General features: G+C 40.4%; 1 protein-coding gene across 2 annotated transcripts in view; it reads left to right on the forward strand.

The window, feature by feature from the left end:
• The first annotated feature begins 5,647 nt into the window (after positions 1 to 5,647).
• Positions 5,648 to 25,169, forward strand: part of RASGEF1A (RasGEF domain family member 1A) — a 146,809-nt gene continuing 127,287 nt past the window's right edge. Inside the window, exon 1 of one of the 2 annotated variants that reach the window (XM_030951517.1) lies at positions 5,648 to 6,013. The gene's annotated coding sequence lies outside the window, so the exon portion shown is untranslated. The remainder of the gene's footprint in view (positions 6,014 to 25,169) is intronic. The other variant, XM_030951515.1, reaches the window with a different exon arrangement.

The raw sequence follows: 25,169 nt of genomic DNA on the forward strand, positions 1-25,169 counted from the left end.
GTGGGGTTGAGAGAGATGCTTCCACATAGTTTTAGGGAGAACACCAAGATTTTGAGACAGGTCCTCGTGTATATCACCATTACAAAAAAAGGAAATCAGAGGTACATTTTCCCATTTTGGGCACACAGTTCGAGCTACCTCAAGTTTCTGGAACAGTCAGCACTACCCAAATATCAGTCTGAGCATTCGTCAGTAGGAGTGCACTCGCCACAGGGCACTTCTAATGCTTTTGAATAAACAGCAGACAATCACTCATGCCAGCCTCTGATAAGAGCAAAGCCAAAGTGTACTGCTGAGAAAAGGCATCCAATTTATCCCTGAACCCATATAAATACTCCTTATTGAAATATCTGTTCCCCTGATAGCAGACTCCTTGGGCTTTTGGGGTTATTTTAAACTTAACATTTATTTGGGTTCTATGGCAATCTGAAATGAAACCTTTTAGTATTCTGGAACAACAACTGACATGGCAGACTTCCCAACTCCTCTCAGTCAAGGATGGACTCTTTGTCATTCAATTTAAGGTATAAATTTAAAGTTGGTTTCCAGGAAGGGTCTTAACTCCAAATACTGGCAGCATCTGAATCCATCTTTCAGCTGAGGCAAATTTTCATTCATCTAGATGAACTATTTCAACTATTTCCAAACTGGACACATTTCTGGTGAGAAAGGGGGAAGAAAGAACTGCTAGCCTAGCATTTGAGCGGACTGTCAAATTTTCAGTTTAAAAAAATTTTGTTAAAGAATTTTCAGCCTTAGAGATTTGCATCTTTCTCAGTTCCAAGTAAATGTTGAGAGTTTTGGTTTAATAACCACATATTAATTGGTCTTTTAAAAACACCAATGGCCAAAATTTTTGGTCCCAATTTAATTGAGAAAGAAAAATAAAATTAAAGCTCAGGTCTTTAAAAACAACTGAAGCAAAGGGATCTTTTTCAGGAATGCTTCAGACACCAAAATACCGCTTCACAATGGAAACTTCAACCAAACCAAGCTGCAGTATTAAAAACACTTCATAAAATCTGTTTTCAAGGGCTCAGCATCCTTGTAAAGTCAGGTAGTGCACATTATATGTCAAGGCTATCGCTTTAGAAACCTGAGATCATCTCCTTGCTGTGCAGGGAGATTGAGTCACTGGTACAGCACTGAAGAATTAAGTTCACTTGAGCATTCTGTGGGAAGGAGCATCCCTCTGTTTTCTAAAGTATCCTCTCATGTGAGACAGAGTGAGAGGCAAATGGTTTTGGAGATGGGTTGCCCACCTCTTAAGCTGAGATGTGGGCAGACACAACAATTGCTTAAAAAGCTGCTGCAAGAACAGAAAAGAATTAATCAGCTCCCCTTAGCCATGATGAGGACAAACAGAGACAATCAATGTATTTTGTCAGGACTAGTTTGATGAGGTATTGTGTTAGACATCAGGCAAAGAAACCAACCCCAAACTTCCTAATAACAAAAATACTAAACTACTGCAATAGGATGACGACAGCAACTCAGAAATTCATAGCACTGGAGCATTCAGAGAGTACAGGCAAAACCAAAAAACCAGAGGTTGAGCTGCACGCGGGAATAGGAATGAAATCAATCCAGTTCAGTTCCTTTTTTCTAAACTGTGATTTAAAAAATCTCAATCTTTTCACAAAATGGAATTGGAAAAAAAAATTACCATTTTCAGCTTTTCCACTAGCTTCAGCAACCATGAAACATTCTCCCCAATTAGCATTGCAGCTTATTTATTGGGAGATCTACAGACAAAACGTCCTTTTTTTAAACATGGTCCTGTGTTCTATCTTCCATGTGGTTCTCCACATTTCAAAAGTAAACAGAAACACAAATGTCTACACACAGCTAATGGGAGCTGTGTGCAGCCACCTTTGCAGCCAAAGTAATCATTCATACCATTTATTTAATTCATTCTGAAAGCATCATTTTTCATAATTACAGACATATGGACATAACTGCCATTCAAAAAAAAAACTTGCTGGTATTATAGTAAGTTCAGATTCTTTAATATAAATACATTTCTAACATCAAATGCAATATTTTGGGCTGCAAACTGAAGAAAGAAAAGATACAACTTTTGTAGTGGTTTTGCATTCTAGAATTGTACATTTTAAGTCAATTATTTCTGTACACAGCAGATCACCACTGCAGTGGGTTTGCCCTTAACAGTCAAGGTTAAAGTTACTCTCAAGTCTATTTTACTTTCCATAACTCAAATTTCATTACTTTAACCTCAAAATAATGTTTGAGAGAGAATATATAGCAGGTCTAATGCTTGGAATTTGTTACTGGAATTGAAAATAACAAAGTTTTCAGCACCTAAACTGAAGTGCAAAATTTTGAGTTAAGTGTGGAGGCTTAACAGTGACTAAGCACAGAAGCATATGTCTGTAAAAGAAAAAGGCAAAATAATAATGAAAAATGCTTTGTTCTCTCTTTATTTGTAATAAAATAGGTATGAGGGGATGAAATGTAGCAGGACATGGGAAGGTAACAAATAAGTACATGGGTTACACTGCTTCAGAAGAACTCAGGAAAATCACTGCTTTGCACAGACTTTGGTCATTTATTGGAAGGCACCCAGCCACTCAACAGATAAAACTGACCAGTCTAAAGCATGATTCTGCAATGATGTGATTTTCACAGAATCATACAATTAACTAGATTGGAAAAGACCTTTGAGATCATCAAGTCCATTTTGTTGCATTCAATGATAAGGAAAAAGACCAGCTCTGACCTCATTCCATTTGTATATTCTGTGACTATTTAGCATGTGGGGAAAAAAGAAAATCACAGTAAACATATTCTAAATAAAAATATTTTTTTTTTTCCTGGATGCCCTCTTGTGTTCTTATGTTTGTCTGGGATGGTTTTGAGTACTGCAGTGGTAGAGATGTCACAGCTTCCTCAGGCAGCCTGGGCTTTATGGCAGCTACAGGCAAGTGCAGCTGCACTACAAGTTTTTGTATGCAACACTGCCAACTTCTGCCTTACAATTCAATTAGATTCTTGACCTGCTCCTTATCTCTGCAGCAGAGACTCCCAATTATTTTGGCAATAAGTGACCTAAGGACTACTCTGGCATATGCAAATCTTCACTATCTGATCTGAAGAAGGTTGTCAATCAACTGCTCCAGAAAATAATGCTCCTGTCATCAGCTAGAGCTTTTAAATAAATAGACATCTGAGAGAGTTTTACTCATGCAGCTTCTGTAATGTGCAGCTTTACAAGTTTAATTGGAATTGGAATTTACTCCATATTTACTCTGACAAAAACAGTCATTGACAAAACAATAGCAGCAATCCTCCCAGCCAAACTGGGTCTATTCTTCCAAACTTCTTGCACTTGGTCAAATTTCAATGGAGAATGGAATTTGCAAAGAACTAATAAAGCATCCCCTTAGGAATTTAAAGAACAAGGCTATAGAAAGATATAAGGGAGTCCTTACTATTTTTAATAAGGCATATAAGGGAGATATAAGGGAGTCCTTCCTATTTTTAAACTGTTTTCATTATCACTTTTAAAATGATGTTAATGTCTTATTGATATGATCATGAGTGGGCGATTTAGTGACATTTCTATCCATGTGAAAGGTAGAAAGAACTGTACTAAAGAATGAGCTACCAGGTCTGTGGTTCTCTGAATGTGCAAGAATGTCAGTCACAGCCACTTTAGCTCTACTCACTCCTGTCCTGCCATGCAGGACACCCAGCTCCAGCCACTGCCATCTGTCACCTCAGAGAAATGAGTTTTAAAATTTGGTCCTATTCTCTGCCATTGATACCTGTCCCTGCCCTGTCTCTCTCCACTGAATATTCCCAGTGGTCCAGGACCTTAAGGGACAATCCAGTATCACAAAGAGTGGCTGAAGCAAAGGCTTTGTTACAGCAGGTGTCCTCCATGGCACAAAACCTTTTTCTTCTCCTACCCAACCATTTTCCACATGAAGTCTGTTGCACCTTGAATACACTTACAATTCTGGTTGGTTTCTAAGTGACCTGAATGAACCCTGGATAGACGTTCTAAACACAGCTGATTATCCAGAATGATGCACTTCTCCATGGCCACTGCCCAGCAGTACCAAAGACTATTTCTCCTGATGAATTTAGGGCCACAGAGAGGTCAGATTAAATACTCCTGTGGATATATTTCATGCTGTTCACTCGCAGACTGAAGGAGAAGTCTCCTTATACTCTACAGCAGCACATGGCTGACAGGTATTTACTGTTCATGCCACTATGTAGAGTTAGATGTGGAAATTAATGGGGCTAAAAGAAGGTTGCCACATTGGTTCAAATTTTCAGGGGGAAAAAAACCCCCGAAGTATGATTTTGCCTGCAATCAGCCTAAGGAAACATTTCCTAAGCTCTTGGATATGGGCTGCAGTTCTGCTTCATTATGAATTAGAGTCCAGTAAATCCCTAGTACCTTTAGCACTGTCAGAAGTATATATACAATTAAATAAAAGGAAAAAAAATCTGAAGAACCCATATCTCACTCTCACAGGACCATCCCTATCCAATAAGACCAGAATAAAAAACCCCCAATCATTTTGTACTCTGCAGAGGGAAACACAGGCAGAACACCTAATGGATATTTAAGTGGTACAATCATTTGTACTATCCTTCATTCAGTTTTCTAATCAAGAATGTATACCTATCTCAGCTCTTTCACCTTTTGCTGTAATTCTTTTCCTAGTTTTCTTGGGGGATTTTGTGCCAATTAGTCAGGATTAAAATCATCCATACACAGTCATATTAAAGTAATATAAGATATGAAACACCACACCCCTTTTCAGACACAGATAAATTTGATAAATATTCAGAGCACCTGAGCATAGCTTGACACAAAGGTAGTAGTACAAATAATTTAATAAAGGCCATTTAAAAGCCCACAAAAGCCTTCCAGATTTAGCAATCAGTTAGCCAACAGTGAGAACCTAAACATTTTTCCCACTTTTCTAGTGACGCTAAAGTATTTACAGCCCTCACCAAGTTCTGTGAAGCTGTCCTCTATTAGCTTCCTAAGAAAATATTTGTATAAACAAACTTATGCATTCAAGGGGTGTGAGTGCAATGAAATGATTAAGCCATATTTTGGAGACTTAGGGTGATTAGAAACTAGCTGTGTTTGCCCAGAGAAATCTTCGCCATTTAGTGCAAGTAACCCACTCTAACAGCTTCATTTTTCCTCCTGAAAATTATTTGGGGAATCCCCAGGAGGGGTTCTGTCTCTAGCACCAGTCTCTGATCTGCAGAAATATGTCCTGAGATGATAAACCAGATGATAAACCATATCAGAGACTCAGAAATTATCCCAACCTTGTTGTGTTTGGAGTAACCAAGAAATGTTTCTCCCCCCAACAAAATTGTGGCTGCAAACATCTTTTCCTATTTTTTTCTCCCTCTGATGCCAGAATTACCGCCCTTGCCCTTGGTTTCCCACTCCCAGCTAAACAGCCTATAAAATTGCTGCAAGGAGCCGAGTGCTGCTTTTCACATCGCCGCAGACAGAGCATAATCTGCACAGAGCATCCGCGCCAGCCTCCAAAGGAGAGAGAGGATCATGTAATCGCCGAGATGCCGAGGAGTTCCTCCGAGCACGGACTACCGGGGAGACACGAGCAGGGAGGAGGCTCTATAGGCGGACAGTGCATCGCGTATTGAGAAGTAACTTTGGGCAGCGCGTTGCGGGGCCGGGCAGCAGCGGGGAAGGGAGCCGGGGGCACATGGTACATTCCTGCCTGGCTGTGCTCCCTGCCGCTCCTCCTGCCGGCTCCCGGCCGGCTCCCCCTGCCGTGCCGTGCCGTGCCGTGCCGCAGGCTGCAGGATGGGACGCGCTCGCTGCCCGGCCAGCCCGCGGCTGTCACCCAGCGCAGCCAGCCCGCAGCCCGTGCGAGCAGCGAGCCCTCTCTGCCGTTTAGGATGACTCACTGGAATCTGCCGCTAATTCCTCTTTTGCTGATAGTGGACGGAGAACAACCAAAAAGCTACACTGGACTAGACCAAGGTAAGAGATCTAAGTGTCTTTTTTACCCTACGGCCACCCGAGGCTGTGTAGGAAAGCTGGCACCGGCGCTAATTCGGTGGGTGTCTGAACACCTGGCATTACATGCCATCAGTGTGTCTTTCTGGTGTTAACCCTGCGCGCACCACCCAGCCACCCCCGGAGGGATGGAGGCAGGTCAAAACACAGCCTAGGTACTGCATTTTCTCCCCTTAATGCAACTTTTGCGGCTGCACTACCCCGCCTGCTCCCGTGGATACAAGAAGCTTCTCAATATTGCTGAATGATGAGGCTTTTGTGCTGTGCTGCTGGGAATGGAGCGTACCAGGCGTCTGTCATGGACTCCGTGTGGATTCATTCCCACAGCAGTTGTTTCATCACTTTAATGAGTTGAGATTCCACAGTCCACAGAAACGCTTCCCTGTCATTGCCCCTCTCTCTGAGGGCTTCTCAGATAGATGCGATCCATTTGGGGGCTTTTCAAAAGTAGTGCTCACTGAAAGCACCAGGGCAAGTCTGCTGGAGCACAGGCAGTGCTGCACTACATATTCTGTCTGCATTCCTCTCTGCTGTTTCTGCTGTGAATCAAAAATTCAGCCTTGCAGGAGGGTTTTTGCAAGGACAGTAAATGTCTCTGGCACAACAATTTAAAGTAAAGGGAGAAGCTGTTTCTCCCCATTCTGAAATCCTGGCAAAATATTCTTCTTCCATTTTCTGAGGAAGTACTGTATTTCTAGCAGAGTTATCTAAGCAGGTTTCTGCTGGGGCTGATTGACAGTTTTTAGTTGTGATTTTAATGGAAATCTCTCACTGAATGTCTACAGCTTCATTTCTGTCAGTCCAATGCTTTTTAGCAAATGGCTTTCTTTGGAGGGTGACACCTTTAAAATTAGCCCAGAATCATATTTTTCTAGACCTATAAACAAGAGTATCAGACCAGCCAATGCATATTGCAGAGTCCCAGAATCTCACCTTTGGATTTTAATGGTATAACTGCAGTGGAAGACATTTGGTTTGGTTTACAGGTTTTCTGTACTGTGCAGAGTCACAATTGAAACTGAATTTATCTGTGTTTCCTATATATCATTATGGTTTTTCTCTGCATTATCCTACATGTTCTATTTGTTCAGACCTTCTGTGGACTGGCAATAGGTTTATTAATAGTTGACTTTTAAACCTTTTTTTAAAAACTGCCCTGACATTACTGCCATGAAAAAGACTCTTTGCTCAAGGAAGATGACACGTCCCACATTGATCCCACCCATGGAGGTGACCAAACAGGTACCAGCAATTAACAAAAAAAGCACCACTCAGCTTCCCAGCAACCACCAAGACCCACAAGCCGTTGACCCAGCATGAATATTTTTGGAATGAACTCAAACATGGCACCAATAAGCACTCCCCTTAGCTACTACCCTCTCCATGCACTCTTTAAAATAGATTAGGGGAAAAATGTTCTTCTTTCAGAGAATTCTCAGGAATTTAAAACAGAGTTTCGGGAAGAGGTAGGACAACATCTTGATGTGTCAGCATGGATTCTACATCATTTTCCATCAGAACATGGTACAATTTTCCACTTGTGAAAGTGGAAAGCATTTACCAACATTATGTTTTAAGATTATTTCTAGTCATTTAGACAAGTGCAGAGACTTTGATACTTTTTTAAAAATTTACTTCTTTTTCCTAGCATTTAGATATGGTGCCTGACTGCAAGGGTATCAGATTATTTCCAGGGAAAGTAATTCTAAAGTACAATTTAGACAACAGATCATTGTGATTCCATTAAAAGTTGATAATATTAATGTAACTTATTTTTAAATTAGTGCCTATTTATTGTATTCCAGCTCTTAGTCACTTGCTAGTGAAGCACATGCCATAGTCTCTGGGGTCTGAGTAGCTATTTTTGAGCCTGTCTGCCTAATGTCTGGAATACAAAATTACCCTGTTCACAATTTGGCTTTTCTGTGTTATTTTCCTTTCGTCTGAGACATCAGTATATTATCAATTCTCATCTGGGTGGCTCCTTTCAGGTGGAATCTTAGTCCATTTAAATGCAGACAATTTACTGTGATAACAGTTTACTGTAACTTAGCAACAAGAGCTAAAAAAAAAATCAAGTTACAGCCATAACACACGCAAACCTTGTATTGTGCTGCCCTGTACTCAGCAAATTAAACCCTTGAGATAAATGACATTCTAGACCAGTCAGTTTAATATCATTAGCTGGGCTGGCCAGTTGCTCTAATTACAGAAGTCAAAGAGTGCAGGAAGCAGCTGCAAAGTCAGCACATGTGCAAGGAGCTGTTTGTAAAGCAGAAACACGTGCTTTAGCTTGAGTCTTTTTGTTGCAAGATGAATTATTAAGGAAACATATGGCATTTAGTATCACTGACATCAAAATGGTCTGGCTGGGGTCCAGGTGGCAAGACTTGTATGAGTGGCATGGGGTTATCACTGGTCTCTCTGTGAACATTCATTTCTGGCATAATATCTTCACCAAAATAAACAAACCCTTCCAATGCTATTTCTCTATGATCAGACTCTTGGGTCATTCATTGCTGGTGAGCTGGGAGGACAGCACAAGGAGGATCAGCACAATGCTTATAGGTACTGTCCTACCTATTTTAGTCAAAATAGAGAATCCACTGTCAATGAAACATGTTCAGGGAGCAATAAGATGCAGACCTGGCACCCTGGAACTGGGTGAAAAGAAGAAACATCCCTAAGACAGAGACATACTCAACTCTGGAGCTCTGCTTGAGTCTAAAAGAATAACCAGCTACAAACAGCTGAAAGTAGAGTCAGGCAGCTGCTCTGATGGGTGGCCAGGGATCCCCTCAGCTCTGAGTTTTACATCCCTCTTGGCATTTCACCTCCAGAAACTGAATTCAGGAGAGGCAGGAGTTTTGCTGTGGTTAGTTAGGTGGATTCAGTCTTATAGCTGATTTCATTTAGTAAAGAAAAATGTTCAGCCAAGTTCTTCCCCTCAAAAAATCAGCTTGAATAGAAGGTTCTTCAGTTGTCTGGTACTGCTGTATATTTCATTTGAACATAAAGCTCCACCCAAAATGAAGAGCTCTAAACAAATCAACAAGGTTTTACACATTAGGAATGAACAAGCTCTTGATAACAACCTCTTGAAAGGTATCAAATCCACCCCAACTACTTGATAAAGCATATTCTGCACAGAGGCCTGCAAAAATGGATTAAGTTTCATCTCCTTTGAAATAACCATACTTAGCCACTTTCACAGCTCTCTATTAATGTCGCTGGAGCTCCAGCAGCTGTAGATTCATTCCCGGCACCCTGAACAGAGTTAAGGTTACCACCTCCCCACTGCACAGGACTTTGTTGTAAGGTAAGCCAACTGCACCTACAAGTGACATTTCAAAAAACTTTTTGTTTTTCTTTTGGTTGGGTTTTTTTGGTTTTTTTTAAAGTTTTTATTTGACTAGGTTGGAAGAGACCTTAAAGATCATTGAGTCTAACCCATGCCTTAACACCTCAACTAAACCATGGCACTGAGTGCCACATCCAGTCTTTTCTTAAACACATCCAGGGATGGTGACTCCACCACCATAATTAACCATGATTAAGATGGTATTTCAAGCCCTATTTTTAGAATAGGAAACCCTTTGCACACTTGTCATATTGCTTTCCACAACCTTCTTGTAACATGCTCTCATCAATTGAGATCAAATCTAATCTTAGTCTAAGACTGAGGATGTTTATAGGGGTTAAAGTAAGGCAGGTATGTGATGCAAAACAGGCATCCAACTCTCATGTTTAGGCATTACCTTCTGAGGAGAGCATTTTTCTTTAAGTGAAGAAGTCTTACAATTATAAGGTAATAGAATATTCCTAATTGGAAGGAACCCATCAGGATCATGGAGTCCTGGCCCTGTACAGCAGCATCCCCAGGAGTCACACACATGTGCCTGAGAGTTGTTCAAACACTTCTTGGACTCAGCCAGCCTTGGGGCTGTGCCCACTGCCCTGGGGAGCCTGTTCCAGTGCCCAACCACCCTCTGGGTGAAATACTCTTTCCTGGCATCTTTCAAACACTCTGTGAGTTAGTGATGAATTTACTTGGTGGAGAAGAACTATTGCTCTCTTTACCTTCAATTCTTGCATTTTCCAACAAACTTTATCACACTCTTTTAGCATTTTTAGTCCAATGGAATTGAACCACGTACACTGGTGAAGGGTACATCCAACTGAAGCATAAAGGAGTAATGTAACAAATGTGTAGTGTTATCTCAGTATAGATGCATGGAAATTGTGTCAGAATCTAATATAAATACAAGGTAATATGTCCAATTTTAATCACAACTGACTTTGAACAGACTTCTTCAAAATAAAATCATGAATTTCAGGTTTCTGTTTATTATTTTGTTAGGACTAATATTTTTCCACTAAAATATATATTATTTCTGTATTTATTTAATCCAATGGTCTGCATTTTCTCTACAATTAAATACAGATGATGACGATTCCAAGGCACCCTTTTAGTTATTTCTTCCTCAAACAAAATAAAAAAAAATATTGTGTTCATCACAAAGTAGCTTTTCCCATACTCAAGATTTGTCAAATAATCTGGATTTTTGAAAACAGAAGTCTTTAAAATCTGAACCAAAAAGAAAATAACTTTTTTCTTCTCTTTCATTTCATTAACATGTGAAAAGTCTTTTCACTCAATATCAGCTTGCTTGTTTGTATTCCTTTGATAGTAATTCAAATCTCAAAAATTATGAGGAAGCTAGGTATCCTAGGCATGTATTCTCTTTAGGTTTCGAGGCAATTTCATTACAGAGTTGTTGGCTAGTTTAGGAATGTTGTGTTAAAGACAATCTGTGTGAATAAACTGCCTGTCCAATGGGAAACACTTCTGAGAGCAAGGAGTACACTCTAGAGCAGTTCTCCTGGATGACACTTATGAAATTGATGTTAGACAATCTGAATACTGAATACTCAGCAAAGTCTGCGTGGCTTTTCCTTCCTATTTCTCCTCATGTCTTTCCCAACCTTTTCATGTTAATGGTGTGTATTTCAGAAAAATGTTCTTATTCCTTGGGGCCCCAGCAATGTTGGGTAACATTTAGTGAAACATGGATCATCCAAGTGATCTGTAGGTTATGCAGAGGACAATGGCAGGATCCACATGGTGAAGCAACCAGAGTAAAAGCCAAATAAATTGTTCATTTATAAGGAAGCTTGGAGCCTGGAGCCACATGATACTCAAAATCATGTAGCAAATGATTTTTTGTGTTGTAAAGATACGGAGGGTTTATGGGCCAAGATCAAAGCATCAAGATGTACAAGAGCACAAAGTGTGTGATGGTAACAGAAAACGAGATACATAACTCTCTGTTAAAGAGTTCTTTCCATCTTTTGCAATGAAGATACTCAAGTTTTTTCCTAAGTTTCAAACATTACAGATTCTGTGATGAAACTCAAAACACTCAAAAATCCTATGAAACTGTGTGCTGCTTACACATACATGCATGTGTGACACCATAAAGTTTCAGATCCTAAAGAATCCAAAACCCACTGTCAAAACAGAAATATAACCACAGCTTTACTAATCACTTTTGAGGCAGGGTTCTAGGAAAATAATAAATTTAAATAGGCATCCTCACATAAATAGAAAAGAACATGGAATCTTTGAGCTGAGTAGTCTTTCTTCAGTTCCCAAACACCTACAAACTCTGCCTTCCTCACAACTTTACAGTCACTGCTGTGTCATGTCTAATACACTGAATATATAATAAACAAGAAAATACCCCATTGAACTCCAGGACACATAGGTCCTGCCACGCCAGGACACAGTTCAGGTCATGAAACACATAGGTCCTGCCACGCCAGGACGCGGTTCAGGTCATGAAACACACAGGTCCTGCCGTGCCAGGACACGGTTCAGGTCATGAAACACACAGGTCCTGCCGTGCCAGGACACAGTTCAGGGGACACCTGGGGACACCACCGGGGTGTGTGCAGCAGAACAATGACCTGCCCTGCCAGGAGCCACCTGGAACTGTGCATATCCCATCTACTGCTCTTGGAGAGCAAAGCAGAACAGAACTGGGCCAGGACAGAACTAAAATAGACAACCTCCCTGCTACCAGGAACTGTGGAAAGCACCTACTATGTTACAGCTGTTAACTTCTTTATAGCTGGTGACTGAGTTGAGAGGAAGGGACCAATACAGAAAGCCCTGCACTTCTAAGAAAGCTAAATATTGCTACAGCTAGTTTCTTCAGGAGGGAAATGAAAGAAAGAGTTAATTAGGCTTGCTGTCTGTGGTGTGAAATATTAACCTGACACTGGTGTTTATTCCATGTGAAACAGCTTTAATGGTTTTATTTAAGCCTTTACATTTCTCTCATTGTTTTGCTCACTGTCCTCTGTTGCCACTAGTATTATTACACTTTCAGTAGTAGTAATAAAACAATTACTGAGCCTCTCTACTGCTTAATGTGTTTGAAACCTCAGGAGATGTAAATAACTAAGTTGGATTTTTGTGCTTGCAATGAAGTTTGACACTTGATGGGGAAAAAAAAGAAATTAAAAACAAAACTAGCAGAAAGATCCATAAATATTAAAGTCAAATGGGACCATTGAATGAGTCTGGCTTCCAGCATACCACAGCAACCCTGTCATTTCATCCAATTTTACCTGTGTCAAACCTAGTATCTTACATACGTAAGTCCATTATTATAAAAATAGTTTCAGATCTCAAAAATGATAATACAAGCTGCAAGTGCAGGACCTTACAGCTGCTGATCTCAACAGAGTGGGATCATTCCTATCTCTTCACACCACCTAACCTAAAGTCCCCTTCCTTGCAGCGCATTCATCCTGTCTAAACGTGGCAATTTAATCTTAAAATGCATTTCTCAAAGAAATCTAAGAGAAACTTTACAAAGAAAGGGAAACTGGTTAGAAGACCTGAGCTAGAATTCAACAGAGATGACAGGTGCTTCTGCCACTTGTTATTAAGAAAAACCCCAAAACTTATAATTTCAGAAGTCTCAGGAAAATTGCAGTCACATCACACTACTAATTTTGGGAGTTTCCTGCCTGAATTAATGTACTTTTTCCTCAGCATTCTTTCTTGGATAACCTAATGGGGAAAGAGGCATAATTGCTAGGTTTAACATTAGTCAAAGGATTATCAGTGCTGCACCTCAAAAGGTAAATGTAAATGTTAACTCTGTGCAGTCTCTTGCAAAGAGAATGTATAAAGTTATCTGGAGCCAAATGCATACATAACATATAGGATTTAAAAAATGGAAGGATGGCTTTTACACAGTAGGAAAGAGCAGGACAAAGAGAGACAGCCTTGCTCATCATTATAGTGGGATTGACAGAGGAAACTCCTCAGTTCCCTCAGCACTCACTACAGCTGCCTGAAAAACCTGTTTGCAGGATGGCTTCTGCTCATGAATAAAATGAACACAGCTGGGGCAAGAAAGGGAGGGCACACGTGGAGATGAGGGAAAGAAATAGGGGAAGGGAAAGGGAAAAAGAAAAGAAAAAAACTAGATATTTTCTCCATCATTACTCTAAACACATCTGACAATTATAGTGGATTTAGAGACAAATCAATAAAGGAATAAGGATTAAGATACAAATAAACACAAAAGAAAACAAATACAAATTACTGAATCGTTAAGGTTGGAAAAGACCTGCAAGATCATCAAATGCAACCTTTGTCCAAACACTACCTTGTCAAATAAACCATGTCACTGAGTGCCACATTAGGTCATTTCTTGAACATTTCCAGCGATAGTGACACTACCACCCCCCTGGGCAGCCCATTCCAGTGCCTGACCACCCTTTCAGTGAGTGAAGAAATTCTTCCTGATATCCCACTTGCCCTGGTATAGCTTGAGAACGTTCCCCTTCATCCTGTCACTGGTTGTCTGGCAGAAGAGACTGACCCCCTGGCTCCAGCCTCCTTCTGGGCAGTTGTACAGAGTGATGAGATCTCCCCAAAGCCTCCTTCTCTCCAGGCTAAACACCCCCAGCTCCCTCAGCTGCTCATCAGAGGACTCATGCTCCAGACTCTTCACCATCTCCCTTCCCCTTCTCTGGACACACTCCAGCACCTCAATGTCCTTCTTGTAGTGAGGGGCCCAGAACTGGACACAGATGGAATGAGGCAAAGTTCCTAAAACAACATTTAGGTGATGTAATAGATGTCCCCTCCCCAAAAGCCAGGGCTGTCTTACAGCCCATTACTGTGGACAGGAACTGGAACATCTGTCCTCAGATCTCAACCCTCTGCCAAGGCACCTGCCCCTTCAGCTGCCAGTCCTCGTGCAGTGGGAGCAGGGATAATGCCTGCTGGAGGTGAGCTGGGGCAGGGATGGGGGCTGATGCTGTTGGAGCCCAGGTACCACAGCAAAACATGCTTGTCACTCTGACATTCATTTATGGCACACTACAAATCAATTCAACACCTTTCATCTCCTGTCAATCACATTCTGAAGCACTGCAGGACAAATGGATTTTCTCTGTGACAGTGGGATAGGCATCATGAATTCTGATCCTTCTGCTGGATAGTTCAGTACCCATAAATTGTCAAGACAGCAGAAACCACACAGCATTTTAGTCTCCCACTGCCAGAGCACAAGGGTGTCCATCCAGAAGGAGCAGATTACAGCTCTGCACTGCAGCAGTACAGAACTGGAGTCTGCTGAAGAAAGAAATACTGCAGAGAAGAAATGTGGGTGCCAGGATATCACTAGTACAAAAGTGGAAAGCTGTAGAACTAACTGGGGATTTGATTTTCACCTGTTGTGACTCAGTGCCATGCTAAATCATTACAACCTCTTTGCACTGAACATCTTAGATTGCCAGAGCCAAGCTTCCTATGCCAGTTAACCTGCTGGGGATGAGAACTTCTGTGATACTACTTCAAGTAAGGAAAACCAGAAGAAAAACCAAAAGAAATGCAACCCAATATGTATTATTTAATCTATCATCAATACACAGTCACTAAATAACAGCATTGTTTTTATCTTCAGATCTGTACTGTTAATTCACAGTGATTAATATCCCATTTATATCACTTCTTGATATGTTTTGACAGCCAGAAAATCACTCTTCTGCCTGAACTTAGGAAACAATTTATTTTCTGGGGTGAAAATGTAAATACAAGGCACAGCAGAAATAGCCCAGTCATCCTTTGGTAAATATGAAAGTTATTGTTACATACACATACCCCTCATTAAGAAACCTACAATCATACATGTTTGTGAGTACTTAACTGCTTAGAAAGTACAGCCTAATATTGCTAAAATGTTATTACTGTTATGGCAGCACAAGTGGGGCAGGCACAGAAGAGAAGAATAAACCAAACTTTTTCAAATCACAGATGGTATGGGAATTGTCCCAGAAATAGGGTAGAAGTAGTAAAGAAATTAAGTTTAAGGTTCCCACTCTGGAATATAGGCTGATGTCCTGCAAGTGGTATCTTCTGTAGTGAATCTTGTGTAGTTCTGTGTTATTAAATTCTGTGCTTTCCTCACCCACCCCTCAGTTCTGATCACTGCCCAGCTCTGACTCCAAACTGCCAGCTCTCACCTCTGTGAGTATAAATAACCAAATGTCTCCAACAGGCCAGGCAGCAGCTGACTCCAGGCTTTTAAAGGTCAATAATTTCTTCTTAAAAATCAATATATTTGTAACTGGTGTAAAAGCTTCCAGCCTAAAAACGTGCTTAAATGGACAATCCAACAGGGCTTTTTTCCAAGCCACATGAATTTTAACAATGCTCACACTTGTCAGTTTTCAGATTGTCAGAAGGCCTTTTATAAGGGATGGGGAATTCTGAAGATTAATTCTGTTCCTTTCCAGGAAACCACCACTTCATCATGCCCTATTCACAGTTTATCACAGTGGTTACTATTCAACTGTGATGACTCAGGCACATTGAAACAGGCAAAGTGGGGAAGCCATAACCAAACCATGGCATTTTGCTGTGTCAGAGGGAAGGGGGCATGGTGTGCTTAGCTTCCCTGAAAGGAGCACTTTCTTTTAGCTCACTCTGTTCTCCAGCCATCTCTGTAAGAGTCATCACTGCTTCAAAAAAAGAAGGGATTGTCTGTAATCCAAGAGAAATGGTTCGAGCTAACACCCTCCCCCCACTTGTATAAATGCTTGTGCAATAAATATCTGAGTGGAATCACTTGCTCTTCTAGAAACTATTTGTTTGGTAAGTTATGATACATTTAATTTATTATTTATAGACCTAAGCTTTCACATCATAATGAGCCATATCAAGCAGACTTGAATACTAGTGCTTGAAATATATTGAGAAATGTATTGGGTTGAAAAGAATTCAGATAATTTGATTTCCCTTCATGCCCCATCTTTTACTGCATCCACAAGCAGTAATAAATCAGAATACCTGCTACCTAATGAAAGCCTTAAAAGAAAGGTTACGGCAGGGTAGAGCTCATGCAAGCAACAAGTGCCTACGTGAAAATAGCTCTAAGTGTTACCTTTGATCAAGATTTTTAGACTCCAAGACAAGCCTCATAATTCCCTTGTAAGAGGGGCTCAGAGAAAACAGGCTATGGAGTAACACAGGACCCACAGGAACTCAGTTTCCTAAAATTAGGTCAGCACTGGTCTAAAATTAGATTCAGTGTTCTGCTGACCGAACTGAAAAGAGGAGGAGTAATTTTTAATCACAAATTCTTGAGGGCAATGATCTATCTAGCTGGAAGTCACCGAGTACAGGCCACAAACTTGCACAGTGTTTAGCTCCTTCCTCTTCCCAACACTGCTAGAACTCATTGGAAGCCTGAACACAACCAAAACTTATAAATTAACAACAAGGGATGAATTGTTTCAAGTCAAACATGCAGCACTATTTAGACAAATGATTACACTCCATAGTTACACGGCATTCAGTATAAGACTTATTTATCTACTATAATTGATTCCTCAATTAAATTGTCTGATCAATTTGTTTTTGTTGGGGGGTAGGGGGGGCTGTGAAACTAAAAAGAGAAAAAAGAACAACACACAAAACCATAGTGTACTTCAATTCAAATCACCCAAATATTACAAATAAATTGGTGGAGATTGTGATTATAAAAATGTATGAAGTAGCAACCTTGGAACATACTGAACAATGATCTTGAACAATAACTGTCTAAAATTCATTCTAACCATCTATGGTCTTACAATGCAGCAGATCTGAGGTTTAGAAATTAAACTCTGGGGAGAAGCAAACGCTGCATTCTAGTAATGAACAAACTGACCTTGTACTACAGAATCACCTGAGCAAAACATTTAGACTCAAGCAAGAAAGAAGGCAACATAAAAAACAATGCCCGCTTCTACCTTACCAGTATTGCAAGACTATTTCAAACTATTTTATTATAAACTTGTTTGACCTACAGTAATTGTCTGATCTGCAGCAAATTGCATTCCTGCCCACACCACTGTTCAGTCCCACTGAGGTCACATCCCCTGTGGATCCCTCTGCAGAGGTGCCTGGACAGACTCTGGGGGATCCTGCTGACTGCAGCCAGCAAATGCAGAAATCCAGAATCATGTCCAGAGCAGCATCTACTGCACTAAAAGTCCAGAAAAGCCATTTTGTGGATTGCCATAATGTGTGAGGATATTGGAAACTGCCAAGGTTGCAAAGCAGACCTTGACAGCTCTGGGACAGAATTTCCCTGTGTATCTGGGGAATAGGCTAACTAGTGAAATGTAGGATTTTGTTAGTTTGCAGACATAGTTACTCCAGAAGTTCAGCATGAAATAATCTAACCTGAAAGTATCAAAGACTTGGACAAAAAGAATTGTCCAATTCTTCAGCATCACAGTATGGCAAAAGAAAGGCCTACTGAGCTTAAAAGTCTAAAGATTTCCTTCTCTCAGACATCTAACATTGATGCTAGTTCATGGTTAATAAATGACAGGTTAGGAAATAAAATCCTGGGCTACTGGCATGGATCAGCCTGGAATGGAGATTCTTAATACTTTTGTAAGCACTGCTCAGCTGGAACAGTAAATTGCAAGGAGTGTGCCTCCCTCATTGTGCAGAGCTTGTACAGCACATCAGAAGAAGGTTAATGAATGCCAGGGTGAGAAGCACTAATGAGATAGCAAACAGTGCTTTGAAGAGATCTGGCTTTTGGCAGCCAGAAAACATGTACCTTCTTTTCATATGATCGCTGACTGGGAACTGAATTCCCAGCCAGGTCTCCACTGAGGTGCTGAGTTTTGGGGGAGCTCCTCTAGCCTGTGCTGCCATAGCTGTTGAGGCTTTACCATACAACTTCCAAATGAAAAATCACATCATTTCCCTTAGCATTCTCCAGGGGCAATATAATGGGCACTTGCAATGCTGATGCCTTTAAGCTTTCACAGCAAACTTCCCCGCGCAGGCTTATCCCCTGCTGTGTTCCAAATAGCTCATGTGAAACCAGGAGCAAGCAGCTGCTTAGGGAAGGGACAGTCAGTGACAAGGGATGCCAAACCAATCCGTGCAAGGAAGCAGCGTGGCAGGAACAGCACAATGTGTGTGTGCATTTATTGCAGCTGTGACAGCCTCAGTGAGCAATGAAGTGCTGCAATGCATGCTGCTTTATCACAAACTGCTGGGGATCTGAAATGCCAGTTGTGCTTCTTTTCTAAAATTTCTTGGGTGAAGAGCTTGGCAATCTGCATGGGGTATTTTGTGGCTGATTAATTTTATAGATGGTGCTAGGTAAGAACCCTCTAACTCACTGAATCCAATAGCAATTTTAATCAAACTCTAGTTGCTTGCTGATTTGGAGACATAGGGTGCCACTTTATTGGCTTCTATAGACTGCTTGCTCTCCCTATATAGAAGTAGTTTAAAGAAACCTTCTGGCATACCTGTTTCTTTCCAGAAGAATGGACCTACACAAGGGCTTGACTGCAAACCTGAAAGTCTCATACAAAAAGCAATTTAAGTACAGTGCAGCTAATAGATTTATACTCCTTTTTGTGGTAACTTTTTAACATGATAGCACTACAAAAACAAACTTCAAATTTGAAAACAGTTTGTAAACTGAAACACAAAAAATGACAAACACAAGAATGACAAAAATGTTACTTGTCATGTAGACTACTGACCAGATTGTGGAATGTTACAAACAATCCTATCCCATAAGCAGCCAGCCAGTATTGCAAAAATGAGTGAACCTGTGCCTATCCCTTCAGGGAAATGTGGAACTGAATGAGGACTTGTAGGAAATTCTGTTTCAGCATCATGATCAACAAATAATACCGTGTGGGCTCCTGGGTCTGCTCCCTTTCTATAATCAACTTTTTTCTATAGACTTATTGTGTAAATCAACAAAAGCAGCTTCTGAGCCCCTGTTCACAGCATGAGAACAGCAACTACAGGAATCCAGTGAATCTCTGAAAGTCATTCTCCAGAGGGGAATTTCTATTTCTTGTCTGATGCAGCATCTTTGTGCCCAGACTCATTTGAAGGTATCTATGCTTCAAATCTTACAAAAACTTTACAATAAATAAGTTTTCTTTATTCCAGTTTTAGATTGAGTATTATTTCCCCTATATGGTCTGCACAAGCCCATTGATTCTTTCAAAATCGGGGTTTTATCCTTTTGAGTTTGCAAGAGTTTTGGGCAGGTATCTTTGTGCTTTAGTGTTTGCTACTTTTTCCTACATGGCATATTATAGGTCAGAGACAACGAATTAGCTTTTCTGAAGGGTTTGTTTTTGTTTTTTTTCTTATTGGTTTTAAGTTACATTGACCACTGAGGACACACACATTATGGAGGTGCTGAAGTAGGAAAAAAAAACTGTTTCAAACCAGGACAATGAAGATTTTTGGCAGCACAACACATAAATGAAAAGTTATTTCTATGACTATTTTTATTATCACTGGGTACTCAAATAGCATTCTTGAAATAAAACTTAAAAACTCAGAAAACCCTACAAACAGCAAAAGACTTACTTTGTTATCATCCCTATAGAAGGAAATGGGAAAAACCCTTGTGCTCACTAAAACTGATAGATATAGGTCATTAACTTCACTATACTACCTCTAACAAAATTACAATTTTCTGAATTCCATACCTTTCCCTAAACTAGAGCATATTATTCCATGGATATTGTACAGATCATGACATTGCTTTAAACACATTGGCTGATCTTCCCTTACAACTCCCAGAGCAGAGGCAGCATGGAAATTCCCATGCAAACACACAGGTCGTGCCAGCCTGCAACATCCACCACAGATGTTTTTAGTAATTGGTACTACAACTGCAGCAAAGGACTGCAGGCTCCAAGAGGCTCCAATCCAGCTCTCTCAAATGGATTCATACTGTCTTAGCTGTATTTTAGTTTAAAAGCACAGGTACAAAATCAAGTCATCAGCTGAACGTGTATTTGCTGCCTTTATCCAAGGCCCTGTTCCACGTGCATTGCCTGTGATAAGCCAATTAGGCTCTTTTGAGACCTGATACCATCTGTTGGAGCCACTGGCAGCCCAGCAGGCAGCAGAGTCTCAGTCCCTCAGTGGGTTTCACATTTTACCACTCAGAACTCCCAATTGCCCTCCCCAGCCCCAGAATGAAACAGAAAAGAGAAAAGCTTTAGTCCTTCTCCACTGTGAAATGAGGAATAAGAGACAAAGCACGCATTTGTGTGTGTGTGTAAAGTCAGTTTTTGCATTTCCACACTCGCCACACTTCTGATTTTACCTCAAAGAGATGAAGGTTTCTGTTGCCACAGCAACCATGTTAACAAATAGCAGCATAGCTTTTACACAAATGATGTGATTGTCAGGAGTTGGAGAGTCTAACTGGCTGTTTATTACATCCCCCAAAATACACACTTTTTACCTAAAACAAATACATCACTTTTTTTTTCATATTGTATATTTCTCATTTCACAACAGCAAAGGCTTTTGTTTGTATAGGATATACCTTTACCAAGAGCTTCTAAATTTGATACACCTTATCTTTTGTGCCTTAGGAAGGCATCACATGATTGCAGCATTCTTTAGAAGGCATAAACTGATTTGCATTAATGCTTCTCTCAGTGAGGTAACTGGGGGACTATAAATACAGCTCCTGTCTTCTGATTACTTAGCAATTTTGCTGCTCTGAAGGGGAAAAAGAAAAGCAGAGGAAGGGATAATCTTCACCATCGGATGAAAAGGGGAGATATTGTTCTGTACATCATCCAAAAATTAATGATAAATCTGTTGCTTCCTTTAAAAAGCAAAGATTTTGAAAAGCTAAATTCTGCATCTTCAACACTTGAACATTTCTATTGCGTGTGTTTAGAATAAATTACTAATGTCCACTACAACAAATATTAACTTTGGCAGATTTTACTTCTAGAGAGAGCAAATTTTGGTTTTAGCTGATGTATAATAGGAATAACAGTTTGCACTTCTTTGGTCTCTTCCATCTTCATACTTTCCTTCAAAGCACTTCAAATAGCAGATATATCAAGTATTAATTGGAAATATGGCCACATTTTAAGGATGAATAAATTAAGATTCCACCTCAAGGGAATGGGAAAATTCTGGGACATAACAAACCATAGACCATGGTAAACAAGAAGAAGTGATTAGCTATTCTGAACACCTAAGCACTTGCTCAGCCTTTTATAAGCTGAAGAAGACAGAAAAAGTTCCCCAAACAATGTCATATTTAAAAATTTATGGATCTGTTTAAATACAACCACTGTGTATGTGTACAGACACTTGCTTAAAAACCAGCCACAAAATTTAGCTGGCTCAAGAATCTTTTTTGAATTCACATCTCATCTCCTCAGCCAAAGCAATGACTTAGCTCCTGCATTAAATTTACTTTGCACTTCACACAGCTATTATACCAGCTAAAAAAATGGCTTTCTTCCAAACTCTTGACTAACACCATGTCAAAAACTGTTCAATAGGAATGCTCTCTCCTGACACCCAGCAGCATTTTAGACTCTAGTTACACATTTCCACTTCACTGTCCACTCCTACCTGAGGGAGATACTACAGTCCCAAGATACAATTATACAGCAGATAGAGTAGGTAAATTAAGTCCTGTTTTTACTTATTTTGTATCAAACAAATACAGAGAGGAAGGGTCTACTCTTGTTACATACAATTTCTTTTCACCCCTACAATAAATCCTGTTTCTATTGGGCACCTTTCATCCATATCTGGTTGTTTTGGTGAAACAAACAAGCTGTAGATAAAATTCTGTTCAGCTGTTGAAGTTCATTCTCCTCTTTTTCACACACATGCTACAAATCCAAGATGAAATAGGTGTTGCTAGGAAGACATATTTCTGAGAGTTTTCTCATTCCCTCCCGTATTACCCTCCCAAGTCTCTGTAAAGGGTCAGAAAGATCAACTTCAACATTTTGAAAATTTTAGCAGCAAATGTTCCTTGCCAACAAATAGTAAAGGAGCCACCAGAGCAAATTCCCTTTTTTTAATATCTTTGCAAGCTGTATCACCTTGCTAGGATAAGCAGATGCTTATTTCACCTGCCCTTAGAGCTGACTGAGCTCTTTATATGTTTTATGTGTCTCTGGTAGGCAGCACCTTGGAGAGCCTGCACGAGCCAATCACTCTCTGGGCTTATTTCCATTGGGATTTCTCTCCCAGTATATTCTAATTATGCCTAAAACATTTACAGAACAGCTTCCATTTTAAAGAAGAGCTCACAAGCCTAATATGCCATGGAGCAGATTAGCTTCACCTATACCAGGCACGCAGAGCAGTTTGACAGCTTTCAATTCTACCACAATGTGCATTTTGAGGATTTCTGTGAACAAAGAAAAAACATGCCCACCTAACACTTCAGAGAGAATTTAGATAGATATATATTAGGCTATAACTGTAGAATATGGGCTGATATTCTGACTATAAGGACTAAAAACTACCAAGGGGGTAAAGTCTGTCAAATGGATGTTAAATGTCTGTCAGCTTAAACAGTATTGATTTTACATCTTATGAACAGTAGCTTTCACAGAGTAGCCTTTTTCACCAGTTTTGCTATAAGGTTTGGGATTATTTTATTTCCTTTTTTTAAAGAAATTGGAACTTCTCATTTAATTGAAAAAGCTTGAACTTTTTCCAGTCAAGAATGAACATTTTTATTTGTAATGAAACATGCTCCACAATAATTAGTAGCCAGGGTACATAAGTGGGACAGGCAAGTCTCTATGTCAAAATTCTAGAAAATATCTCTTGAAAGCACACTGCCTCTTTTCAGGAAAGTTCCCTTCCTAATCTGACAAGTGAGAGAGGTTTTCTGCCAGTGCCTCTGTGCTGCATGGTTCGGGTTTAACTGTGGTGTGCACTAGATGCAGCACTTTCCCTGGGTTTCCTAGGAGCTCCAGATGGCACACAGGCTGGTTTGGAGGAGAGCTAAGTTTGGAGGGATTTGACTCAAGGTTTTCACCTCTATTTACTTTATACATATTGGAATTGCAAGGCCAGTGTCTGAAATAAAAGCTTACAAGGGCAGAGAGGCTAGAACTATTCAACATCTGCAATAAAAAGGGTTTTCTGCAGCTGCTTTTTCTACCATACATGACTGGTCACAGGCAGACAATCTCAAGCCAGAGTTGCAAGCAAGACCTAAATATTCAGGTTTTTGAAGCTCATGCAGAATATCATACATTGAGTAACTCAGAGACCTTGGCAGTGGAACATCTAAATTAAACCACAGGAGGACTAAAAGTGTGGCTTGACATAAAGTTATTCTTTAGATGTACCATGTTCTTTCCACATTTCCATTCCCACATAGTGTAATGCTATGCAGAAACACCCAAACCTGCATGCCAGCTAATAAATTAACTGAAGTGCCTTAATTACTTGCCCATGCAAGTTCATGAATTCTTTTGAGAAGCATCTTGCAGAAATGTTAAATATAGGCATCTCTGCATGACACTAAATTATGTCCCAAATATTTAGAGCAGTAGCCAGCTTTGGCACATTTCAGATTTTAAGAAAAATGAAGAAAAAAATAAGCCCTTTGACTTTAGTTACTAACTGCCTGCCCACTCAGATCACACTCTATATGAGAAGTCAGTTAGTATTGGTTTTTTATTTATTTGAGAAATGCTGTTATGGTAATTAAGTAAAAGTGCACATGTGGCCTGTTCAAGGAGTTTTTGTTGTGCTTGAGAAAGAAGCCAGGCTAATACAGCCATGGAAATTGAACCACTCCATTAAAGCAGAGACAAGCATAGCATAGATGGTAGAAGTGCAAGCTGCCTCCACAGCTCTGACAGCCAAGTTACATCAATCACAGCCACGAGGGGCTGGATTTAAGCACAGCTCTGCACCTCTCCAGCCATACAAAACCTGGCCTCACTCAGTGCTCCTCAGGGAGTGCCAGCTGCATGGTGAGGGCAGCTGCCCACCACCCATCAGTCTACTGAACACAAGGAGCCAAGCAGATGACAGATAGTAACACATTTTTGTCATAATAACCAGAGGAAAAAAGATTCTTTATGCCACTACTAATCTTGTGATCCCTTTTGTTTCATTGTTTTAGCAGACACCCTGTTTCCTGTAAAACCTTTAAAAGCCATTACCCCAGTTCAATACTGCTACTGCCCAATTTTTGTTCGTCTCATTCCTGTGCCAAGAAAAAGGAATCCCCATCAATGTTTCATGTCTTCCTGCTATCTCAAAATGCACAGAATGCAAGACCTTTTGCAGAGGACAGCAATACTATGACAACAGAGAGAAATTAGAAGATTCTTTGCCATTCTAGCTCATCTTTCATACAACAGATACTCCTGATTTTTGTAAACAGTGATATTAAGGCCCTTCCTGGAAGCCATGAAATAGAGCAGTTATTTTGGTGGATTCAGAAGTGGAAGATGAAAGAAGGTACTGCACCACCCCACTGGTCTCAATGTGTCTCACACGGGCAAAATTCTGCGGACAGTAACACCCTGAAACACATCCTGATGCTCACCAGCCAGGAGCAGCCCGGGAAGGGGGGCTGGAGGGGCTTGGTGGGGAAGGGTACAGGAACAGCATGGAACAGCTGTTGCATCACTCTCTCAACACCTGGGTTCAGGCCCCACCCTCATGACCCTGGGCAAAATATGCCCAAGCTGGGTCTGACATTCACTGAAATTCTGCTCTTTAGGCTAAAATCGG

This window comes from Camarhynchus parvulus, chromosome 6, assembly GCF_901933205.1.
Source record: "Camarhynchus parvulus chromosome 6, STF_HiC, whole genome shotgun sequence".
NCBI lineage: Eukaryota > Metazoa > Chordata > Aves > Passeriformes > Thraupidae > Camarhynchus > Camarhynchus parvulus.